Raw genomic sequence first — 8,581 nt, 5'->3', positions numbered from 1 at the left:
TTGTGGGATTTGAACAAACTGGTACGTAATACTTTTTAGCAGAGCTTTTTCCTTACAGGCCGTCCATGGGATTACGTAAATCCCGGAAACACGTCAATTTTCGTACGCAAATCTCGCTTCGACCCGCTCGCTTGAGCTGCAGTATTTTCGTTGTTCCGTTTCAAAGTGATTTTTGTTTTTCACATACGTATGTATATGTGTGTGTGTGTGTGTGTGTATATATATATATTTAGCTCCCTACGGATGTAGTTGTTTGTCTCATTTATCTAAACGTCAACAGAAGGTAATTGGAGAAATACCCGGAAGTACACGTTCTTGCCATACCATCATTTCGGCGGATCTTTATTTCGGTTCGAAAATATTTAACAAAAATAAGTCAAAGAATTTTCTTTATATTCTTGTTGATTTAATTGAGGAATAATTTGTTTGAGCCAAATTTTCTTTATATTTTACATTTCATTTTATAAAGATATCTACAGTTTCATTTTGTGCAGGTGTACATCCGTATACCGTCATATTTATTGCACAGGTCCTTTTGTGATTCGCATATCGTTTCCAAGCGAGAGACGCAATTTCACCGGGAAGTTAAAAAATGTCTTCATAAAGCGTGGGCAAATTTCCGCAACCGCGGCTGTATATTCGATAAATCGACGTGGACTTTTCTTTGGAGACTGCACGCCTTCGTCCTTTCTCGCATGTTTCCTGCTTTTTCCTGCTTTTTGTACCGAGAAAAATGTCCGCTCGTCGCCGCCTTTCCGACTGTACCGCGTCTTCTCCAGAACGTGAATCCATCGTCCTTCTTGCCTCACAACTTTTCATAATTTTTTATATTTCTGACAATCCTTTTAAGGTGTCGTTTTACGCTTGCAGAATAAAGAGGGATCCTTTTGTTAGCTTATATTAGATACACGTGATTCAATCGCACAAGATGATCGATGCAATCCTGTTAATTTGTATTTTCCAAGTAATTTGTGAAAAAGTTTTTATTTTGTAATATTGAGTCAATATTCATAATTAATAGAAATATACAATAAAAATATATAATAACAAATAAATATAATAGAAATTTTCACTAACAGCCTCCCATCAACAAGGTCCCATTCATTATAAAAGTTTAGAGCTCCAGATAACATAAACCGCGAAATTCGCTGCCTCGTTAAACGGAAACTCGCGAGGCATAATGTACCGTCTCTTAAAGAGCAATAACTCGCCTCTTATCCAGTTTCCCTCGAGGCAACTTAGAACCCCGAAAGGTATCACGAACCCCTTAACAATGAGCGCGTGCTAAATGTAGCTAGAAACCTTAATAATCGATCAATCTTCCAATGAAAGACTGAAACTGTGTTCGCGAGCTCTTTGTCGTTGATTTAGGGGACAACTTTACTGCCTCCGTCTCAATAATTCTTCTCTTCGTTCCCAAACTACTGTTGCTCCGTATTTTTCCTCAAAAGAGAAACTAGATTATCCAATTCATTCAGAGTTACCAAATTTCTTACAGATGTTTTACACATTATTTTTCTACTATTATGTTTATATTTTTATTGTGTATACATAAATAACAAAAAATTCATTGATCGACAATATTGACAGTTTTTGAACGTGATAAAGGAGTTCGTAATTGACATTCTATGTAGCAAAAAATATTCTTCTTACTATTTTTTTTTCCTATCAAGAAAGAATAGCTTGAATCAAGATAAGAAAGTATAGGATGATCCTATGGACTCCTCTCTATTGAAAATATATTGTTCCTTAACCCCAACTATGTTATCGTTTCTTCATCATTTCCTCGGAAAATTGAGGCCCTTTTTACAAAACCAACGCGCTCTCCTATCGCGGATAATATTCACGGTAATTTTCCAGCTGCCGGACATCGATTCCCGGATCAATAATAATCTCTTTGGTCGCCACAGCAGGTACGCAGCCTCGTTCACATTTTACTCGCACGTTCCGTTACCAACCTGTAATCTCTTATCGATCCGCTGCGGTTTTTACAATGCACACGTTTTTGGTCTCGATAACGAGCGCAGTGTTGGCTATATCCTAATTTTTGGAGCGCCGCGAAAAGTACGGTATCATAAAAACAGGAAAAAGTATTTGAAGTTATAGTACCTTCACTGACGACGATAACTTTTAATTTGTCAAAAACAAAAAGTCTACAATTTATGGTTATAGAAGTTGTGCAAGTGATAAATATTTTGTTTATAAAGATCTAAATCTATTAAACAAAAATTAAGTACTTGATATTGGCTTTGCTTTCTTCTGTTACACAAATGGAGAATTTCGTTCTTATTATGTATTTTTCCTTTTGTTTAAGGATGTATTGGCTATAAAGTCAATCCAAAAAGTTTATGTACCTTAGAAAAACGCATTTCCTATAATTAAAAAGAAATCAGACGTCTGAAGAACAATGCTAATAATAAATAGCTACGTACTAACTACGAAAAATCGACAATTTTTTGTTGTTGTTTATTATTAGCAATATTCTTCCGACGTCTGATTTCTTTTTAAAAAATGCGTTTCTAAAGTGTATAAACCTTTGGGATTGACTGTATAGCCAATACATCCTTAACTGCTGTTCAATTTCGTTATCTATTGCAATAACCTTACTTCAAGTTTTATTATACAAAATTAACCAATATCGTAATTATCAATTAGTAATAATTAATGATGTTATACGATAGTTAATGAAATTGCAAATCTTACTGATATGCCTCAAATTATGTCATTCTTAATTTGATTGATAATACTAGACGATAGAATAAAAGAATAAAAGAAACTAATACTGTATGATTAATATGTATTGTGTTTATCACGAGGACTTAAGAAAGTGAATAGAAAGCAGTTCATGCATTTTTCCTCGGTACTTCGTTTAGATTTTTTTGATACTGAGCGAATTTAAAGTGGCTAGCAACAGGGCGAGACGGAGGAGGGTGCAATTTGCGGTTGCAGCTAATTACAAGACTCATTACTGAAGGGGAGAATAATTCTATACGGATTTTCGTCCTCCGCTTTGGGTTATCCCGCTCCTATATTTTTTCTCATCAGTTTTTTCGCCTATTCGTCTCGTTGATCGATGCTTGAAACGATACCATCGATGGAGACGGTGTCGTTCGGCCGTGACAAGGTTTATATACGTTCGTTATCGGCACGGAGAAAGTTTGATAGAATGGAAATTCGCGTAATTATGTCACGCTACGTTCCCGTACTTTAATCGCTCAGCGACGCGAGGGGTAAAAAAGGGACGCGAGTGTAATTTCGAGTAATTATTCATAGCCAGCACTAGAGTTTTGCGGTGAATTTGCAGAGCCACGGATCGAGCAGAGAAAATTCCCTCCTCTTTTTGTTTTTTATATTTGCGCATGGCATCCCGTGAGAACTGAAATAAGACGGTGGATGTATTTTTATTCGGAAATTAAAAATTTTTGCACGCGTCCATTAATTTCTACGTTAAATACTTATGCTTCTGTAATTACGAAATAGTGGGAATTTATGGATTCGTTAAAATTGTGATAAACACCACATTATTTTAAATCGATTTTGTAATTACGAGACGCAGTCTATGTAAATTATCAATTTTCTTATCTGATTTTAATTAACCTACTTTCGTCATAACCAGGCGCAATTAAAACAGTTTGATTTCCTAAAAGTATTTAACATTTTTAAATCAAGGATTTGAACTTCTCATATTTTGTACCGAACATTTTTCCTTCAAAAAGAACGGAGGAGAACTAAAAAATGTATGATCCGAAAAATAACCAACGCTACGGCACGATGTTGACGATCGCACAACAGCGCCCGGTGGTGTTTCTCATCCGTTTTCGAGTTCCATTTCGTACGGCAAGCAACGCAACGTTGCAAAAACAGCCTTGTTTCATCGGGCAAAAAAGCATAACAGGAAAGTTGGTAGCAAAACTGATGAAAAAACCGAGGAAAGAACAATGAGTGGCATTGTTACGTTCTTGATCCGAAACAGAATATAATAATCCAAGAAAGAATGCTGACGAAAATAGATTCCAAAAAAGAAAGCAAAGAAAAATAAATGATGTTGCAACAGAAAAATTCGTCTAATCGATTGATAATAAAAATTTTATATGAGAGATAAAACATTCATTTGGCAACAAATTTTTTCTACCGAACGTAATTCCAAATATTCAATAATTAAATACATATAATTCAAGCTGAGCTTCGGACTGGTTTCAATCGAACATAATTAAAATTCTTCGCATACTTTGTTGTTTACAGTGCACGAATTCGGAAAAAAGGAAACCGCGATTTGCAATCAGAACAGCAACCCTGCGGACAAAATGTCCGGGGATTTTCGTAGCTCGTAAAAGATGAAACGCGGTTTCGCCAACATCCGACTTTATATCATCCCGAAATGAAGTCGGCATTTAATCGCGGCCAGTGTCAGTAATAACGTGCCTTGATGGGTGTACCAGGCACGGATGCGCCACTGCTTGTGTCCCGGGGATTTTACTGCCTTGATCCTAATTCGTTAGAGCGCGGATCACCGTCCACGGACTCTGCCATGGTGCTTTAGTTAAATCGTAAAACGAATATAATTGCTACCTCCGCCTTCGTCGCGGAGACAATAGATCGTGTTACGCTGCATCGTTGTCCTAGATATGTAAAATTGCGCTTGGAACCTTTTAATTGTGTCACCATCTATCCATCTGGAAATATTCTTTCCACGATGAAAGAGATATTGTTACTTATGCGTTATGGGGTTTAAAATTATTCTGAATATCGAAAGTTGCATCCATGTCGTTTGACGTTTGGAAGAGGTTCTAGTTATATCACAATACCGGTGAGGATTATTCTTTTTTCCATGTGATGGAGGGTTCGAATTTTATGACAGCGCCACATGTGGGGATTTACAGTGTTCTGAATTATTCATACGTCACAGAGTTCTGATTTTTTTTCTTTTTTCTGGTGGCATCTAGTTGATACACATATTTCAAAAAGCTAAATAAATATTGCAATTTTCACGATGATGACCTTCCCTTAAACCATAAATAATTATTCGAAGATAAATCATACAATACAATATATGTTAATTCAAAAGTTTCTTTTTCAACGCGTTTACGTATCGCCTGTTTTTATCCCTTTCAGCCAATAATACTTTCCATCGGAGTTCTCTTGTAGTCGTAACCAAATGTTTTTTCCGTACGTAAACAAAAAGCAAATCACGGAACGAGTTGCAATAGAAATAATTGCTTTCGGGTGAAAATTTTAACTCCAAACTGTTATCACTCTAGTACATTTGCAACCGCAACAGTTTCCATCGAGCAATTTGTGCCGCGTCTTTTTTCCCCGTCGTTTACAAAGTGAGTATTTCCCATCGCACTCGCACGATTATCGCGGACATCGTCGTCCATTAATTACCCGTCTCCGAATGGCGTGAAGTCGGCTCGTTTGCCACTCTTTAAGACCGCTTTTAATTAACGATTATTGTCTCTCGTGGGACCCTATTCCGCTTCTCTCTCATATATCTGTGTGTATGTAGAACGAGCGAATGAATATTTCAACGGTCTTTCCGGGCCTGCGTACAAATTGCGTTTTCATCCGCGTCTCGTGTAATTCGACAAGCAACGCCGCGTCGCATCGTGCTGCACCATGTCGAGATTTTTCGAGGTATGAAGCACCGAGTAACGAGACCGGGTATCACCACAACTAATGGATATTTTAATTAATAGACATGGGAGAGGAGTATATATATATTATTCTGTAGTTTCATCTGCATATTTCTTTTTCATTCCTATTCACCATGATTTTTGGTAATAACGCATTCGCTAATTGAATTGGCAAATTTACACATACTTCAATACTCAAATGTAATTATAGGAATGCTAAATGAAATGATATAATAGATATTTTTAAATTCCTCAATGCATAATTACGTACTTCTTCGATTTCAGAATTAAAACGAACAAATAATTTTCAGTCTATTTACGGGCCATTTGTTGTTTGATAACAATAAGAACGCAAAATTACAATAAATGTTGAATTCATCCCGTGGGAAATTTTCGCCAAGTCCGCCCGCGGCTCTGATATGGTTATAGAAAATCGAAGCGGCCGAATTCGTATAGACAGCACCGATTCCGCGTTATTTTCCCGAGTTAGGTGATAAGGGTGAAGTACACCGGTCGTGTCCATTGCCAGATTCTTTGCTCCGTTTCCCGCATTTTCCTGTTCCCCGTCACTCTTCACTATTGTTTTATCAGTTGTATGCGGACCTTTCTTACAATTAACTAACTGAACCGACACGATGGCTGAAACTGACAGTTCTGCGAGGATCGTTCTTTACGAGAACGTCCTTGTTTCGACATTTCCTTGTAGACACAATCTCTCTCATAAATATAAGAGCGTTTAATAAAAAGTATTGATGAATGAAAAATGGTTATTGTAAAACACTCATTATTGGTAAGTTGGAATGTCGAAGCATTCAATTTTGGAAGATCAATTTTTGACTAAATGACGAATTTTAATAAATGGTGATTACTATACATTTTCCGTTGAATTATATCCTTTTTCTTGATCTTTCATCAGTCTCGAAAATACGCTTTCAGAGTTTGAATCAGAATCGTCGCGAGCTGAATTGTTCTTCTCGGAATGAAATCATTTTGAGAAATCCACCGGGGCTTACGTTTCACGGAACTTTCAAAACGAGTTGGAGTTGTTTTAAAAATCGTGTGAACTTTTATGCACGGTAGAATTCATAGGTGAATTCTAAAGTCGACGCTGTAGAACCGCGGTTATTTGAAATCCTTTTTTTAACCGTTTGATTAAAAGTTGCGAGAACTGTTAACTTTTATCAATTGTATTATTCCTAAGGTTTCAAAAAATGTTTCAGGATGTAATCATTATTAAATACAAAGTATAAATATGTAATGCGTACATGTACATATACATAAAACTGATTCATTCTTTATTGAGCTAAACAACGTTTCGGAAAGTCGGGGCGATGTTCTAGTGTTAATAAATTAGAAGCTGATTAACGAAAATCGAACAGGTGTTCACTGTTCTATTAAATAATGCAGATTCATTATTAACGAACAAACCAGAGATCGTGTTTTCAAGAATTGAACTCGAGGGGGACGAAAATTGTCCAATATTCCGAAATTATTTCCAATCGACGGCAGATCCTGAATCCTTGCAAAGAATTTGTGCGCTCGCGCGCTAAAAATGAAAAACGTTAACGAACCTCTTCCCGAGCCCGACCGGTGAACAAAGGATTCTTTCTGAGCGGATTTCACGCAAGCCGAACCGAGTTGGTTGACAGGATGAAAAATTCGTCGGCGTGGTGGCCACAGAGGAGCGGCGGAAAAGAAAAAGAAAAGAGAGAAATTAGTTGAGACCGGAAAACCGTGGATCTGCGCGTCCTCTCGCTCGGCCATTTTTCCGCCTACGTTACGCGCATTATATTGTATTCGGTATTCGAGCGAAACGAAGGATCAGATGGCGCTTATCCTCGACCTAAATGAAATAATTCCAGGGGCATCGCTCGCGAGCATCAGAAACACTCGACCGCCAGTCTGAAGTTTCCTTTTTTCCCTGAAAATCCCTTTCGTCGAATGCTTTCCAACCGCCGCGGCTTCATATGGAATTTGTTTTGATGTTCGTCAAAGTTGGTTAGTTCAATCAAATTTACGCAATGCATATTCGTTCGTGCATATCAAATGTTGATCACTTAAACATTTAAGCTCGCGAAAGTTGAAATTTACTATTTTGCTTTTCAGTGATCGTTCATATAAAATATTGTACATTACAGAAATTTTTCTAAGTATAGTGAAGTACGTAATTCATATATCTACTAATAGCGACTAAGGCTGTAGTATTTGCCAAAAAAAAGTTGTAAAAAAATGGATTTACTTTACATTCCTTGGCGTTTTTATGTTTTGTACACGACTGCATTTTGTATACATTTAACAAGTATTAAAGGTGTGAGAATTAAAATACCGTAGATTTATGATTACACTGTAACGATGAGGATTTCGAGATTATAATGATCATGAATTCTAACTGCGTCGGAAAATAGAGACGTGAATTTCAGGAACGTGCAAGTTGAATTTTTACGCGGATTGTCTCGTCGCGTGTCAGTGTGTCTTTTGTGCATTTTAGGACGAGTCTCCACTTTTGTGTAATACGTGTAGCGCCCAGTGAAATTAAGTGTTTCTTGAACGAATAAAAATGTGGGGCCAACGCAACACGCAGAACACATTTATGGGCATGAATGTAACATAGTTGTATGAAAAACGGCGCAAACAGTTGGAATCCAAAAAATCACTTATTGTTATCGTTTCAGAAATAGAATTACTGTAAAAGACTCACAATTGCGGGCTTAAATATCCCCGTCATAGTATTTTATAGAAAAGTTCAAAGTTGATTCAGTATGTTTTAAAATTGCACACAATCACGGAGGATTATTCATATTCACCGACAGAAAGATTAACGCATTCGCTTCACATTGGATATGAAAAATTAATAAAAAAAATCTCTGCTGCAGACGAACGAGAATTTCTAAAGCGGGATATGTATTAAAAAAATAGGAAATGAAAACAAATGATTAAGAATTCAACAC

Source organism: Ceratina calcarata, unplaced genomic scaffold (assembly GCF_001652005.2).
Source record: "Ceratina calcarata isolate Rehan_Ccalc_2016 unplaced genomic scaffold, ASM165200v1 scaffold205, whole genome shotgun sequence".
In the NCBI taxonomy this organism is placed as follows: domain Eukaryota; kingdom Metazoa; phylum Arthropoda; class Insecta; order Hymenoptera; family Apidae; genus Ceratina; species Ceratina calcarata.
Note: the sequence above shows the minus strand (reverse complement) of the source record.